Raw genomic sequence first — 17,717 nt, forward strand, 5'->3', positions numbered from 1 at the left:
TAGGCTATGGTTCTGTGTACAAATCTGGACTTTGCCACAAACACAACCTTGGCTGAAACTGGATGCCCTCAACGAAGGCCAACAAATATTGACTAAAAGCCATCTCACCTTGATCTTCAAGTCAGGTAAAGGAAGATAAGACTGCAAACCTGAAGGCACAATATACTTTCAACAATCATCATAATGGGTTATAATCCATCCAATGCATGGACTGAGAGTGCGTGATTTCAATACTGATTGCTGTAAACGCATTGCACTTGTAAGCTCCATAATTCTACAGCCCATATGTAGAAATTGAACCTAATATGCAATCAAAATTAAGCTCTAGAAATTAGGAGCAGAAGTAGGCAAATTCAGCCCTTCTAGCTTGCTCCGCCATTCAACCAGATCATGGCTGGTCTCTCCCTGGTCTCAAATCCACCTCCTCACCTGTTCCCCATATCCCTTTATTAATTTCCTTATTAGACATATATCTATCTCCTTGAAACCATTAAACAATTCAGATGCCACCACGCTATGGGGCAGCGAATTCCACAAATTCAACACTCTCTGGGACAAGTAGTTTGAGATTTAAAACAAAGATCTACAATGCATCAGTAATGGATGTACTTAAATGCAGTTCAGAAAGTGAGTATACACCAAAGTAATTAGCAAATCAACAATTTCTATTTCTAAAAGTAAGCAATTTGTTTCAATGTATCTGTAGCATGTTCACAGAAGCATAAAAATAATTCCCCTTGGTCAATAATTTTTAATTTGAAACTGCAAGTTAAGACCATTATTAACTGGTACCTAAACGGGCTGCAATGTTCATGGTCTACACTGGTGATTGGGAAGAACATAAATAGGAGCAGGGGCAGACCACATGGACCCTTTGATGTCCTGTCATTATGTTCAATTAAGGATGGTCTATCTCAGCTCCATTTTTGACCTGCTCCCTCATTTACCTGCAATGTCAAACATCTATCCTAGGCTTGAATATACTCAATGATGGAGCACACACAAACCTTTGAAGTACCCTTTGAAGTAGAGAATTCCAAAGATTCACAACCCGCTAAGTGAAGAAATTTCCCCTCATCTCAGTCCTAAATAGTCACCCCTTACCCTGAGACTGTTCCCCCATGTTCTAGATTTCCTTGCCAGGGGAAACACCCTCAGCATCTGCCCTGTCAAGCGCTTTCCAAATCATTTAAATTTCTCGTCTACACTTCCCGCTGCCTCAGCAAAGCAGCCAGCATAATTAAGGACCCCACGCACCCCAGACATTCTCCCACCACCTTCTGTTGGGAAAAAGATACAAAAGTCTGAGTTCATGTACCAACTGACTCAAGAACAGCTTCTTCCCTGCTGCCATCAGACTTTTGAATGGACCTACTTCACATTAAGTTGATCTTTCTCTTCACCCTAGCAATGACTGCAACACTACATTCTGCACGCTGTCATTCCCATCTCTATGAACGGTATGCTTTGTATAGCGCACAAGAAACAATACTTTTCACTGTATACATGCGACAATAATAAATCAAATCTGGGGGTATCACCTTAATTGATCAGCTTCTTATCATAGGATAACTCTCACCCCAGGAATCAATTTACTGAACCATTGCTGTACCACTTCCATTTGCAACCTTATTTTCCACTCACTTAAACTATCTATATCTCTTTTCAACCTCTTTGTGCCCTCCTCATAGCTTGCATTCTCACTTCGCATTATATCCTCAACAATCCTAGGTACATTACTCTCCACTTCTTTATCTGAGTCATTAATGTAGACTGTAAATAACTGCTCCTTGCAGCATTCCACTTGTTACAATCTGTCAATTATCTGTTTATCCCAACTCCCTGCCTCCTGTCATTTTAACCATTCCTTCAACCATATTATCTTCAACTCAATGAGCCTTTATCTTAACCTTTTGAGTGGTACATTGTTTGGAAATTCAAGTATTTTAAATCTACTCTACTGGCTCCGTCCTCAAAATTCTCTTACAAAAATACATTTTCCTTTCACAAAACCATGTTGACACTCTGATTATACTGATATGTTAAGTGCATTGTCAGTTGTATGTAGATGCCTATGACTGTTTTGTTCTGTTGTGCTTAACCTTTTCATTACATCATTAGAAGTATTCAAAGTGGAAGTGGATTGATAGATCAAAGAATATGGGGAAATGCTGAGGCCGGCATACAGCAGCCATGATTGTGTTGAATGGCGGAGCAGACTTGAAGGGCCTGGTGGCCTACTGCTGCTTCTATTTCTTGTGTTCTTTCATGGCTGCTTCCACAAACCATGGGTGTGATATTCTTAAGTAAAAACAGAAAATGCTGGATAAACTCAGCGGGTCTGACAGCATCTGTGGAGAGAAACAGAGATAACATTTCAGATCTAAATTATCCTTCGACAGAACTTGTCCATTAATGATTTTTGTTTGTAGTTTGATGGTGTGCAGTATTGTTTTTAAACCCCTCTGAGGTGTCCAGGTTCTCTCTCTATGCTTTGTCCTCCATGAGCTCAGAAGCCAAACTGCTGGGTTGAGATGGACAATTCCATGTTTTCTCCACTCTCCCTTGGGGCTTACACAAAAAACATTGATCTTAGCTTCCATTGCATTCCTCTATAGAACTTCAACTGGGTGAACTGTTGTCCTCTATCTACCAGCTTGGGAACTTGGGCTTGCTTTGGCCTCTTCAGCTTCAACTCCATCCTGACTCCATTTACCTTGCCAGGTGGGCTCTTATTTTGTTCCCTTCATCCTTATTGATCCCGTTGCCCCCTGTAGGCTTTTGCGGCTTTGTCCTCTCTCTCCACTGAGAAGAATGTTGCTGGTTGTCTTCTGTTTCCCTCATCTCCATAGACTGTTTTGGACCTTCTGGACACAGCACCTGGCACTCTGACACCACCCCTGCCCCTTTTCTAGGTAAACTCAGAACACTGACCGATACTACATCAGTGACCAATTTAATCTGCAGGTAAAATTTTACTAAGGCAATCTTTAAACATCTGCCAGTAAACCCTTTGGCCAACACTGGTATTTGTTCTGCTTTAGGATGGTATCTTAGCAACGAACACTATAAGAAATGTTTTAAAAACCCTGTCTCTCTCAAAATGGTTATTTCTCTGCTTGGAGCTTGTGATATAAAAGTGGTCATTTCCCCTTTAGGCAAGAAACCTTTGCAGGCATTTGTCCTACCCCCATCTACATTTATGTCCGGGTTCAGAACTTTCAAGACTACAAACAGAATCCTGACTGGTCTTTTGGAAAACCAACATTTTTCTTTCACGTGCCTAGGCTTTCCACAGTGGAAACACACATCTTTCTGTTTTTTTGAAGTCGGGGACTGATCTGCCCTATCTTCTCTACCCTTCTTTGCTCTTGAGTCTATCATTGTACCATCTACCTCCATACTATCCCTCCCTGGTTAATATTGAGTTACTAAATCCAAATTTGTTTAGGGTCAAAGGTTTGTGGATTATGCCAAAGTAATTAGCCATGACAGCTGCATCTCTGAATTTTGAAACCCTATGTTCCTCAATGGAAGTTTTTATGACTGTAAGGTGGTTTTTAAACTTACCAACACGACTATTTCTTTTAACCCCTCGTAGGTGCAGTCAATTTTTAGGGGTTTCTTCCAGTGGTAAAAGGCTAACTATTTAGAATCATAGAATCCGTACAGTGCAGAAGGAGACCATTGGGCCTGCACCGACAACAATCCCACCCAGATCCTATCCCCATGACCCCACGTATTTACCCTGCTAATCCCACTGATACTAAGGGTTAATTTACCATGGCCAATCCACCTAACCTGCACATCTTTGGACTGTGGGAGGAAACCAGAGCACCCGGAGGAAACCCATGCAGACATGGGGAGAATGTAACTAGGTGACCAAAACTGTACACAATACTCCAAATTCGGCCTCACCAATGCCTTATATAACCTTACCATAACACTCCAACTTTTATACTCGATACTCCGATTTATAAAGGCCAATGTACCAAAGGCACTCTTTACGACCCTATCCACCTGTGACGTCACTTTTAGGGAATTCTGTACCTGTATTCCCAGATCCCTCTGTTCAACTGCACTCTTCAGACTCCTACCATTTACCCTGTACGTTCTACTTTGATTTGTCCTTCCAAAGTGCAATATCTCACACTTGTCTGCGTTAAATTCCATTTGCCATTTTTCAGCCCATTTTTCTAGTTGGTCCAAATCCCTCTGCAAGCTTTGAAAACCTTCCTCACTGTCCACTACACCTCCAATCTTTGTATCATCAGCAAACTTGCTGATCCAATTTACCACATTATCATCCAGATCATTGATATAGATGACAAACAACAATGGACCCAACACCGATCCCTGCGGCACACCACTAGTCACAGGCCTCCACTCCGAGAAGCAATCCTCCACAACCACTCTCTGGCTTCTTCCATTGAGCCAGTGTCTTATCCAATTTACTACCTCCCCATGTATATCCAGCGACTGAACCTTCCTAACTAACCTCCCATGAGGGACCTTGTCAAAGGCCTTGCTGAAATCCAGGTAGACAACATCCACTGCCTTCCCTTCATCCACTTTCCTGGTAACCTCCTCGAAAAACTCTAATAGATTGGTCAAACATGACCTACCACGCACAAAGCCATGTTGACTCTCCCTAATAAGTCCCTGTCTATCCAAATATTTGTAGATCCTATCCCGTATCACACCTTCCAATAACTTGCCCACCACCGACGTCAAACTTACTGGCCGATAATTTCCCGGATTTCTTTTGGAACCTTTTTTAAACAACGGAACAACATGAGCCACCCTCCAATCATCCGGCACCTCCCCCGTGAATACTGACATTTTAAATATGTCTGCCAGAGCCCCTGCAAGTTCAACACTAGCTTCCCTCAAGGTCCGTGGGAATACCCTGTCCGGTCCTGGGGAATGTTTGAATGTGCTTTTTATGAGAGTTCCAGAATTGTTGATGGTAAGCCTCCAGTACAAGTTCGCAGGATTGCAGCCTTATCTGTTTGTAAGTGGCAGAAGTGTTGGTGGGCAACAGGGAATAAAGCTTGCAGAATTTCCCCTATAAGTCATCTTGCATCAGCAGAGTCCAGACTTGCCTCAGCCACTTTAATTGATCAGCCAGCCTCTCTCAGGCTGTGAAAATGGTTTCCACATCTTCTTCAAGCTCAGTTATTAATCGAGAATACTTCAAGAAACCAAAACCTTTTCAGAGCTAGGGGTGGTTAAAGTAGCAGCGGTGCCCCACTAGGTAAAGACAAGTTCTCCCGAGCTGCTTCGATCTGTTCCCTATCCTTTTGTGCTTGTAATTCTTCTCCAAGCTCCTCCAGCTGGAAAGCTCACTTGTATCTTTCCCTTGTCTCCTGGGATTCTATCCTTCTTTTCTTCTCCTGTCTTTCACATTCCTCTTTTCTGGCCGGAAATTCTAACTCTAGCCTCTGCTCATCTCGGTGAAATTTTATCAAAAGTAACCTGATCTAACTTAGATTCTGGATTCTCTACCTATTCTAATTTTGGGGTCATGATGTGGAGATGCCGGCATTAGACTGGAGTGGGTGCAGTAAGAAGTCTCACAACACCAGGTTAAAGTCCAACAGGTTTATTTGGAATCACGAGCTTTCAGAGCTGCTTCAGCAGGTGACTCATCTGATGAACATAAGAACATAAGAAATAGGAGCAGGAGTAGGCCATCTAGCCCTTCGAGCCTGCCCCGCCATTCAACAAGATCGTGGCTGATCTGAAGCGAATCAGTTCCACTTACCCGCCTGCTCCCCATATCCCTTAATTCCCTTATCAATCAGAAATCTATCTACCCGTGATTTAAACATATTCAACGAGGTAGCCTCCACCACTTCAATGGGCAGAGAATTCCAGAGATTCACTACCCTCTGAGAGAAGAAGTTCCCCCTCAACTCTGTTCTGAACCGGCCCCCACTTATTTTGAGGCTGTGCCCTCTAGTTCTGGTTTCCTTTCTAAGTGGAAAGAATCTCTCTACCTCTACCCTATCCAGTCCCTTCATTATCTTATATGTCTCTATAAGATCACCCCTCAGCCTTCTAAACTCCAATGAGTACAGACCCAATCTGTTCAATCTCTCCTCATAAGCTACACCCCTCATCTCCGGTATCAACCTGGTGAAGCTTCTCTGCACTCCCTCCAAGGCCAATATATCCTTTCGCAAATAAGGGGACCAAAACTGCACACAGTACTCCAGTTGCGGCCTCACCAGTGCCTTGTATAGTTGCAGCAAGACCTCCCTGCTTTTATATTCTATCCCCCTCGCGATAAAGGCCAACATTCCATTCGCCTTCTTGATCACCTGCTGCACCTGCAGACTGAGTTTTTGCGATTCGTGCACAAGGACCCCCAGGTCCCTCTGCACAGTAGCATGATGTAATTTTTCTCCATTTAAAGAATATTCCAATTTACTATTATTTCTTCCAAAGCGGATAACCTCACATTTGCCAACGTTATATTCCATCTGCCAGATCCTCGCCCACTCGCTCAGCCTATCCAAATCTCTCTGCAGACTTTCCGCGTCCTCCACGCAATTCGCTTTCCCACTCATCTTCGTGTCATCACCAAACTTTGATACCCTACACTCAGTCCCCTCCTCCAGATCATCTATGTAAATGAAGCAGCAGCACTCTGAGAGCTCGTGATTACAAATAAACTTGTTGGACTTTAACTTGGTGTTGAGACTTCTTGCTGATTTTGGGGTGAGAGAGAAGTGCGAAGCACTTTCAACACCCCAGTCTTTTGACCTATATTAAGTTCAACCTGTTTAGCCTTGGCTTTTAGCTTTTCTATGTTCAGAGACGTTAATTTAACTCCTCCTGTTGCATAAATGCTTTTATGTTGAAGTCAGCCATCTTACTTTCTATTGTTATTATTCACAAAGCTTACTGCTGTCATCCCTTCTGTTTCAACATTTTTGGCTATGTCACTTTTCCCTTCTACTTCTAATTTTCCTTTAAATTTGATTTGACTTGGTTAAATCCTGAATGCAAACTAATTCTGTCACAGGCAGAAGCTATGTGCTCTCTTACTACCTATAATCAGTATATTTTTTATGGAAAGCATTGTGTCTTTTGGAGCGGGTATTCCAAGTAAATTATTAAGCAGCAAGCTTTTGTGACTTTAAAATAAAGATTATTTATTCTCACTTACCCCAAATTAAAGCAATGTCCCACACTCGGTCTCACGTATGTGCACACAAATGTAAAGATTGGAGACAGATAGAGAGTGCACTTTTACACATGACAGTTAATTCAGTCTCTGATTTATAATCTCTGGTCTCCCATGTGGAAATGGATTTGAAGTTTTAAACTTGAAGTGAGGGTCTGTAAAGCGACGGGACTGCAGTAGGTTGTGAGCTTTCTTGTAGTCAAATCTCTGAGGATGGTGTTCAGGTGAACTTGAAGTTTGAGCAGCGTGAGGAAGGGACGTCTTCCCTGTTGGCATTTCCCACTTTCAAGGTATTGCTGTTAATTACCTTGGCTGCATGATGACTTACATCTAGTTCGTCACCTGGCTGTTGAACAAGTTGCCAATTAATGACTAACTGCAAACAGCTCTTAGCTGATTTTTAAAAATAGACTCAAAACATGGTTGTCGCACAAGTCTTTTCCAAATAAAGGCAAAATTCTGCAGATGCTGGAATCAGAAACAAAGGCAGAAAATGCTGGAAAATCTTACTTTTGAATACTTTTTAAGGTGGCACAGTGGTTAGCACTCATAGCACCAGGGACCCGGGTTCGATTCCCAGCTTGGGTCATTGTCTGTGTGAAGTTTGCGCATTCTCCCCGTGTCTTCCTCTGAGTGTTCTAGTTTCCTCCCACACTCCAAAACTGTGCGGGTTAGGTTGATTGGCCACGCTAAATTGTCCATTAGTGTTGGGATTAGCAGGATAAATACGTGGGGTTACGGGGATTGGACCTGGGTGGGATTGTTGTCGATGCGGGCTCGATGGGCCAAATGGCCTCCTTCGGCACTGTAGGATTCTATGATAACATTTCCAGTAACTGCAAGTGTTTGAAGATTGGGTGAGGCCAATATTGAGGTTGATTCCAATCACAGAGTTGTTCCGGCTCAATTTTGGCAGTAGGAAGCCATTTGGCCCATCATTTCTGCACCAGCTCTCCAAGCAAGCTTTATGGCTTGGTGCCATTCCCCATTCCCCTGCATTTTGTTTCAATTCAAATAATTATCTAATGTCCACTTGAATGCTTCAATTGAACCTGCCTCCACCACACTTCCAGGCAGTGCATTCCAGATGTGAAAACATCACATTTTCTTCTTTTGCAAATCATTTTAAATCTGTGCCTCTCGTTCTTGATCCTTTTACAAAGCAGGAATAGTTTCTCCCTGTCTATTCTGTTCAGCTCCCTTGTGATTTTGAACATCGCTTACCAAATCTCACCTTAGCCTTCTCTATAAGGAGAGTCCCAAACTCTCCAAATCTTATAACTGAAGGTTCTCATCCCTGGAACCATTCTTGTAAACCTCTTCTACACTCTCTCCAATGTGTTAACATCTTTCCTATAGTGTGGAACCCAATATTGTACACAATATTCCAGCTGAGGTTTAACCAATGTCTTGTATAGGTTCAGCATAATGACCTTGCACTTGTACTCTATGCCCCTCTTAATAAAGCCCAGAATACTAAATGCTTTATTAATTGCTCTCTCCACCTGTACTGCCACCATCAATGATTTATCCACATATACACCCAGGTCCCTCTGCCCCTGCGCCCTTTTAAAAATTGTATCCCTTATTTTATATTGTCCAATGACTTTGATCCCTCAGTGGCCAAATACCCTGTTAAGACTCTCTGTCTAAATGTGAACATGAAGAATCACTGGCTATTTGGATAAAATACTAGAAAACTGCAAATGCTTTAGACTCTACTCACAATTATAGCCTTCGTGGGAAGGAATGGGAAGGGGTGTGCATAGAGGGAGAATGGAACACAATCCTGTTGTCTGAGCCAACATACAGTTGGGAAATGAATTATGTTTATCACATTATGCTTAACCAATGAGGGTGCATCAAATTAGCATGCAGAAATTATTATAATTGGTGGATGATTATGTAGATAATTTAATTCATTCATTTAACTGGTATATTGTAAAATATGCTCTGTGTGTCTGTTTTTCATTTTTTATTTATGGAGGAAGATAATAGAATCATAAAATAGGATACCTACAATGCAGAAGGAGCCCATTTGGCCCATCGAACCTCCACCGACAACAATCCCACCCTGGCCTCACCCCTGCAACCCCACACATTTATCCTACTAATCCCCCTGACATCCCTCTAACACTAAGGAGCAGTTTAACATGACCAATCAACCTAACCCGCACATTTTTGGACTGTGGGAGGAAACTGGAGCACCCAGAGGAAACCCACACAGACACAGAGAGAACATGCAAACTCCACACAGACAGTCACCCAAACCAGGAATCGAACCCTGGCGCTGTGAGGCAGCAGTGCTTGCCACTGTGCTGCCCATGGCATAGTGGCAAATTTCGTAAGGCTAGAGGTCTAGGCTAATGTTCTGGGGGCTTGGGTTCAAATCCCATCATGGCAGCTGTGGTGGAATTTGAACGTGGAATTGGAAGCTAGTCTCAGTAATTGTGACCATGAAACTATCATTCTCATCTGATTAACTCCCGTTTGAGGGAAGGAAATCTGCCATCCTTACTGCGTCTGGCCGGACATGTAACTTTAGACCCACAGAGTCTTAACTGCCCACTGAAAGTCATTTAGTTCAAGGACAATTGGGAATGGACAACAAATGCTGCCAGCAACGCCCACACCTCATGATTGTGTTTTTTAATCCACGCTCTTTTAATTATTTCAACCTTTTATTTCAGACTATAAACTGCAACATGCGCTCCTCCCCTTGCTAACATTTGCCACTCAAACTGACCTCGGCTGTAAACTCTGGTGAATAATATTGTCAAACTGGTCTAGTTTGGTCTAGTGCAACACACGCAAACACACACACCTATCGTGTAGACATTGCAGTCTCTGCCACATAAATTGAACTTCTTGCTGCTCATTTGGGGGTGGCTGCGGTTGAAGTGATAACAAACTCCATTTAGTTCTACCCCAGCTGGGCAAACCGGGGCTCTCTTGAAATGATGACCCAATCAATAATTAATAATGGTAATCCGGCCCACAGCCCAATCACACACAGATCGCCGTGAAACTTCCAAAGGAATACCTCCCACCTTATCTTTTTTGGTATGTGTCTTTCTGTAAGAACACGGGGCCCATTATCCTCTGGGGATACTCCAGGTGTCACCGTCCTTTTATTAACAGGTTTGGGAGGGAGATGAACCAACTGTCAGGATATGTCTAATCAATCAAAAAAACTTCCAATTATGGAGAGGTTTCGTTTCTCACGTCCCCTTCTTCATTTAGGTTACCTTGGAAGTTTATCTGTTAATTTCAGATTCGGGAGAGAGACCTTGTTTAAAGTTTATTTTATTATTGTCACAAGTTGCATTTCACATCAGTTAACCTGTGAATTTCTGTGTGTGTGTGCGCGTGTTGTTTAAAAAGAAAGTTCCTCAGACCTGTCAACCCTCGGATAAAGACAAAACATGCTGGAAATACTCAGCACATTAGTATCTGTGGAGTCACAAACAAGAGGAGGTTTTACATTTTTATCGACCTTAAATCGGTTCAGTTAGTGGAACTGCTGAGATTGGTCTGTCAGTAGGGGCCGTTTATATAAATCTGCGTTTGCGCATTTAAAATAAATAAACATTAAAACTTCATTTCCAATTAAGAAGCGAGCATGGTTTTGACAGAAGGATTTAACCAATTTCGGCTGGGTGGAATTTGCGCCGTTTCTTTTCCATTGACGTTGTGGACTGGGTGACTTTGCCAGAGACCCCAGTGGCCATGAATGTTTGTCTATTTGTATGTATTTCCCACATCGCTCATTGTCCCTCTCCCATTCATGTTTATGGGGTGGTCTAGCTGTCAGTAATCTTGTTGGCTTGCAATTGGATTTGAGGAGGCAGTGGTGCAGTAAGATTGTCACTGGGCCAGTAATCCAGAGACCCAAGGTAATGCTCTGGGAACCAGAGTTCGAATCCCACCACAGCAGAATTCAATTCAATTTGAATTCAATAAAAAATTGGAATTCAAAGTTTAAGGATGACCATGAAACCATTGTCAATTGTTGTAAAGACTCATCTGGTTCACTAATGCCCTTTCGGGAAAGAAACCTGTCGTCCTTACCTGGTCTGGCCTGCATGTGACTCCAGATCCACAGCAATATGATTGACTCTTAATTGTCCTCAGAAATAGAGGGCATGAGAGATGGGCAATAGATGCTGGCCCAGCCAGTGATGCCAACATCTGGTTAAATAAATAATTACACAAAGGAGTTGTGTGTATATCAAATAGTCATATTTTGTGGCCTTCACCTGGTTTGATGTTTTGGGGCCCCATTCACAAACTCTAACCTCGGCACCAATTCAATGGCCCCAGTCCATGGCCTCTGGTTGAATTAGACTGTTCGCAGCCTCAGTGGAGAATGAACTTCACACTCTTATCTTCTCCATCACAAGACTGCTTACTTCCAATTTCATAACATTGTCCGACTCCATCCACGTCTCAACCCATCTTCTGCTGAAACTTTCCATGAAGCATATTAGGATGTTTCCTGAACTTACATGAAGCAATGCCTCCTTCCTCTGCCCCATTGTATAAATCACAGCACTTTGCCTTAGTTTGGCAAATAGTCGCTAAGGAGCTGCCTTCACAGAGAACTGAAGAGGAAGATTGGCCACAGAGGAGAAATTAAGTAGATCGAAAATGACAATAGGAACATGACAAATAAATGATCATTTCCTGCAAAGCTAATAGAGAAAAAGGCTTTGAAAATCACTGGGTTGTAGAACAGAGAACAGTAAAGCACAGGAACAGGCCCATCAGCCCACCAAGCCTGCGCCAATCACATTGTTCTATTTAGGCCAACCGCCTGTATCCCTCTATTCCCCACTTGTTCATGTATCTATCCAGATAAGTCTTAAATGTCGCTAACATGTGTGCCTCAACCACCTCACTTGGCAGTGTATTCCAGGCCCCCATCACCCTCTGCAAAACTTCCCCCGCACATCTCTACTGAACCATTCCCCCCTTACCTTGAACTTGTGCCCCCTTGTAATTGTCATTTCTGCCCTGTGAAAAAGATTCCAACTGTTCACCCTATCCATACCCCTCATAATTTTATAAACTTCTATCAGGTTGCTCCTCAGCCTCTGTCTTTCCAGAGAGAACAATCCAAGTTTATTCAATCTCTCCTCATAGCTAATATCCTCCATACAAGGCAACATCCTGGTAAACATTTTCTGCACTCCCTCCAAAGCCCCATGTCCTTCTGGTGGTGTGGTGACCAGAACTGGACACAGTATTCCAAATGTGACCTAACCAACATTTTATATTACTGTTACATAAGTTGCCAAATTTTATACTTGATGTCCTGGCCAATGAAGTAAGGATACCATATGCTTTCTTCGCCACTTTTTCCACCTGTGCTGCCACTTTTAAGCATCTATAATCCTGTACTCCCAGATCTTTCTGTGTGTCTATGCTCCTAATAGTTCTGCCATTTATTTTTTAGCTTACCAAAATGCATCACCTCGTATTTGTCCGGATTAAATTTCATCTGCCATTTCTCCGCCCAATTTTCCAGCCTATCCATATCCAGCTGTATTCTCTCACAATCATCTATCCGCAACTCCAGCAATCCTTTTATCATCTGCAAACTTGCTAATCAGACCAGCTACATTTTCTTCCAAGTCATTTATATGTTATAAACAACAGAGGTCCCAGCACTGATCCCTGTGAAACACCACTAGTTGCAGACCTCATTTCTGAAAAACACTCTTCCACCGCTACCCTCTGTCTTCTATGGCCAAGCCAGTTCTGAATCCATCTAGCTAGTTCACCTTTGATCCCATGTGATTTAACCTTTAGCACCACCCTGCCATGAGGGACCTTGTCAAATGCTTTACTAAAGTCCATCTACAACTCTTCCCTCATCAATCATTTTTGTCACCTCCTCAAAAAATTCAATCAAATTAAAGCGACATGACCTCCCTTGTACAAAACCATGCTGTCTGTCGCTAATAAGACCATTCAGTTCCAAATGTGTATAGGTCCTAGCCCTAAGAATCTTCTCCAACAATTTCACTATCACTGACGTCAAGCTCACTGGCCTATAATTACCCGGGTTATCCTTGCTACCCTTCTTAAATAATGGGACAACATTGGCTATCCTCCAATCCTCTGGGACCATGGCTAGAAGTTGATAAAAAGTCAGTTAAATGCTAAGGTGCATGTTGAAATTTAATTAACAAACCTAATTAACTTTTGGACTGCATTTATACTATACTCACAGCCTGAACCCAGTGATATCCCATTTTAGTAATCTACTTTCTTTGTCTTGGTCTAATTTTAAAAAGTATTTTCCAACTTGTTTGGAACTGGGTACTTCATCTGAAGCTGCCAGAGAAATATAAATCCAAGAGACTCGGTAGACAGTCATCAACAAAATGATCAGAAACTGTATGTCCCATCCCATTCAGTTAAATTGCACATTTATGCACTGCACGCAGCTGCTGTTATTTTTCTATCTTCCGGAGAGGGCCAACACGGTGGTACAGTGGTTAGTACTGCTGCCTCACAGCACCAGGGACTCAGGTTCGATTCCAGCCTTGGGTGACTGACTGCACATTCTCCCCATGTCTGCGTGGGTTCCCTCTGGGTGCTCTGGTTTCCTCCCAAGGCCCAAAGATGTGCAGGTTAGGTGGATGGGTCATGCTAAATTGCCCCTTAGTGCCAAAAGATGTGTAGGTTAGGGGGATTAGCAGGGTAAATATGTGGGGTTACAGAGATAGGGCCTGGGTGGACATTGTGGAATGTTCCATTGGACAATGTACATTGGAAAGTCAATGCAGATTCGATAGGCCGAATGGCCTCTCCTGCACTGTAGGGATTCTAAGATCTATGATAATTACTGCAGGCAACAACAACCTGCAATCATACAGCATCTTTAACATCATCAAACCTCTCCAGATGGCTGAAGGCAATGGTGGAGTGATGAAAACTAGGAATGAGTAAGCCTAGGATGAGTAAGGATAGAAGGAGTTATAGAGATAGGGACAGACAAGGTCACTTGAAAACAAGGGTGAGTATTTCAAAATTGACATGTAGGCTATATAAATAAGTGAACAAAGGATGTGGGTGTCCAGGTGTTGGTGTAAGTTCGAGTACTGGAAGCAGTTTTGGATGAGTTTAAGTTTATGGAGGGTGTGAGATGGGACACCAGCTGAGAGAACATATAGTTAAGTCGAGAGGTAACATAGACATGGATGAGGTTTTCACGAACAGAAAGACTGAGATGTGCAGGTTAGGTGGATTGGGCGTGTTAAATTGCCCCTTAGTGTCCAAAAATGTGTACATTAGGTGGATTAGCTATGGTAAATGCAGGGACTACAGGATAGGGTGGGGGGGGAGGAGCGGTTGGGCCTGGGTAGGATGCTCTTTCAGAGAGTCGGTGCAGACTCTATGGGCCGAATGGCCTCTTCTGCACTGTGGGGATTTTGTGATTCTATAAGCAGGGATGGAGACTGGTGATGGCATAGGGATGGAAGTAGGCAGTCTTGGTGAGGGGGAGAATACAGGGTTAGAAACTCAAATCAGGGTGAAGTAGGAATTCAAGGTTATGACAGACTGACTTGACTTCTGACAGTGCTCAGTGAGAATGGTGGAGTGAGCAGCACAGGAACAGGGTTTGTGTATGAGACTGAAAACAATTTGATTCCTTAATATTTAATTAGAGGAAATCCCTACGCATCTCATGCTGGATGGCAGATAAAGAATGTGACAAATCAGAGGCAATGGAAAGGGTGAATGAGATGGTGGGGGGAAAGGGTATGGCGTAGTCAGTGTACATGTAGAACCTTCAGTGTATAATTGTTTCTGTTTGCTTGTCTGTTTGCAGGTTAATAAATTGCTTTTCTTCGGTTGTGCTTAGCCCAGTCTAATTTATTTTACTATCTTGCAACATCAAGAAAGATGAATTGAAGCCACACACTATTAAGAACATAAGAACATAAGAAATAGGAGCAGGAGTAGGCCATCTGGCCCTTCGAGCCTGCCCCGCCATTCAACAAGATCATGGCTGATCTGAAGCGAATCAGTTCCACTTACCCGCCTGCTCCCCATATCCCCTAATTCCCTTATCGATCAGAAAACTATCTCCCCGTGATTTAAACATATTCAACGAGGAAGCCTCCACCACTTCAATGGGCAGAGAATTCCAGAGATTCACTACCCTCTGAGAGAAGAAGTTCCCCCTCAACTCTGTTCTGAACCGGCCCCCCCTTATTTTGAGGCTGTGCCCTCTAGTTCTGGTTTCCCTTCTAAGTGGAAAGAATCTCTCCACCTCTACCCTATCCAGCCCCTTCATTATCTTATATGTCTCTATAAGATCACCCCTCAGCCTTCTAAACTCCAACGAGTACAGACCCAATCTGTTCAATCTCTCCTCATAAGCTACACCCCTCATCTCCGGTATCAACCTGGTGAACCTTCTCTGCACTCCCTCCAAGGCCAATATATCCTTGCGCAAATAAGGGGACCAAAACTGCACACAGTACTCCAGTTGCGGCCTCACCAGTGCCTTGTACAGTTGCAGCAAGACCTCCCTGCTTTTATATTCTATCCCCCTCGCGATAAAGGCCAACATTCCATTCGCCTTCTTGATCACCTGCTGCACCTGCAGACTGAGTTTTTGCGATTCGTGCACAAGGACCCCCAGGTCCCTCTGCACAGTCGCACAATGTAATTTTTCTCCATTTAAATAATATTCCAATTTACTATTATTTCTTCCGAAGTGGATAACCTCACATTTGCTAACGTTATATTCCATCTGCCAGATCCTCGCCCACTCGCTCAGCCTATCCAAATCTCTCTGCAAACTTTCCGCGTCCTCCACGCAATTCGCTTTCCCACTCACCTTCGTGTCATCAGCAAACTTGAATACCCTAGATTCAGTCCCCTCCTCCAGATCATCTATGTAAATGGTAAACAATTGAGGCCCCAGCACCGATCCCTGCGGCACGCCACTGGTCACCAACTGCCAACCAGAAAAGCACCCATTTATCCCAACTCTCTGCTTCCTGTTAGATAGCCAATCCCCACGCCACGCCAACACCTTACCCCTAACTCCATGTACCCCAATCTTCTGCAGCAACCTTTTGTGAGGCACCTTATCGAATGCCTTCTGGAACTCTAAAAACACCACATCCACCGGTTCCCCTCTGTCAACCGCACTAGTGACATCTTCATAAAAGTCCAGTAGATTCGTCAAACACGACTTTCCCTTCATGAATCCATGCTGCGTCTGCTTGATCGAACCATTCTTATTCAGGTGCTCTGTTATTTCCTCTTTAATAATGGACTCTAGCATCTTCCCAACTACGGACGTTAAGCTAACCGGCCTGTAGTTACCCGCCTTTTGTCTACTTCCTTTTTTAAACAGCGGCGTAACAGTAGCTGTTTTCCAGTCAGCCGGCACTACCCCAGAGTCCAGCGAATTTTGATAAATTACTACTAACGCATCTGCTATTACCTCAGCCATTTCTTTCAGTACCCTGGGATGCATTCCATCCGGGCCCGGGGACTTGTCTACCTTCAGTCCTATTAGTCTACCAAGCACCACCTCCTTAGTAACAGTAATTGTATTAAGGACCTCCCCTCCCACCAACTCTCGATCTCTAATATTCGGCAAACTATTTGTGTCTTCCACCGTGAAGACCGACACAAAGAACTTATTTAAAGTCTCAGCCATTTCCTCGTTTTCCACTATTAAATCCCCCCTCTCATCTTCCAAGGGTCCAACATTCACTCTCGCCATTCTATTCCTTTTTATATACTTGTAAAAACTTTTACTATCATTTTTTATATTTTGAGCAGGTTTAGTTTCATAATCTATCTTTCCTTTCTTAAACGCTTTCTTAGTCGTTCTTTGTTTTTCTTTAAAGCTTTCCCAATCCACTAATTCTCCACTATTTTTAGCCACTCTGTACGCATCTGATTTTATTTTAATACTCTCCTTTATTTCCTTCGTTATCCACATCCGGTTATCCTTTTTCTTACAGTCCTTCTTTATCACTGGAATATATTTTTGCTGAGTACTTAAAAAAATCTCCTTAAAAATCCTCCACTGTTCCTCAGCTGTCCTACCTACCAGTCTGCTCGCCCAGTCTACATTAGCCAATTCCACCCTCATCCTATCGTACTCCCCTCTATTCAAGCAGAGGACACTGGTTTGGGACCCTACTTTCTCACCCTCCGTCTGTATCATAAATTCCACCATATTATGATCACTCATCCCAAGAGGATCCTTCACAAGAAGATCCTTAATCCTACCTGTCTCATTGCACAGAACCAGATCCAAGATAGCTCGCTCTCTCGTAGGTTCTGTAACATACTGTTCAAAGAAACAATCCCGACAGCATTCCAAGAACTCTTCAAGCCCTCCACGTCCAATTTGAGAGGGGTGAATTTTCCTGATATCCCTCAGCCAACACCTCTGAAACAAATTATTGAATCATTTATTTTAATTTACTTGTGGGAAATTGCTGTAGGTGCTATGTTTCTCAGCATTACTAACAGT

This window comes from Mustelus asterias, chromosome 2 (assembly GCF_964213995.1).
Source record: "Mustelus asterias chromosome 2, sMusAst1.hap1.1, whole genome shotgun sequence".
Taxonomy (NCBI): Eukaryota; Metazoa; Chordata; class Chondrichthyes; order Carcharhiniformes; family Triakidae; genus Mustelus; species Mustelus asterias.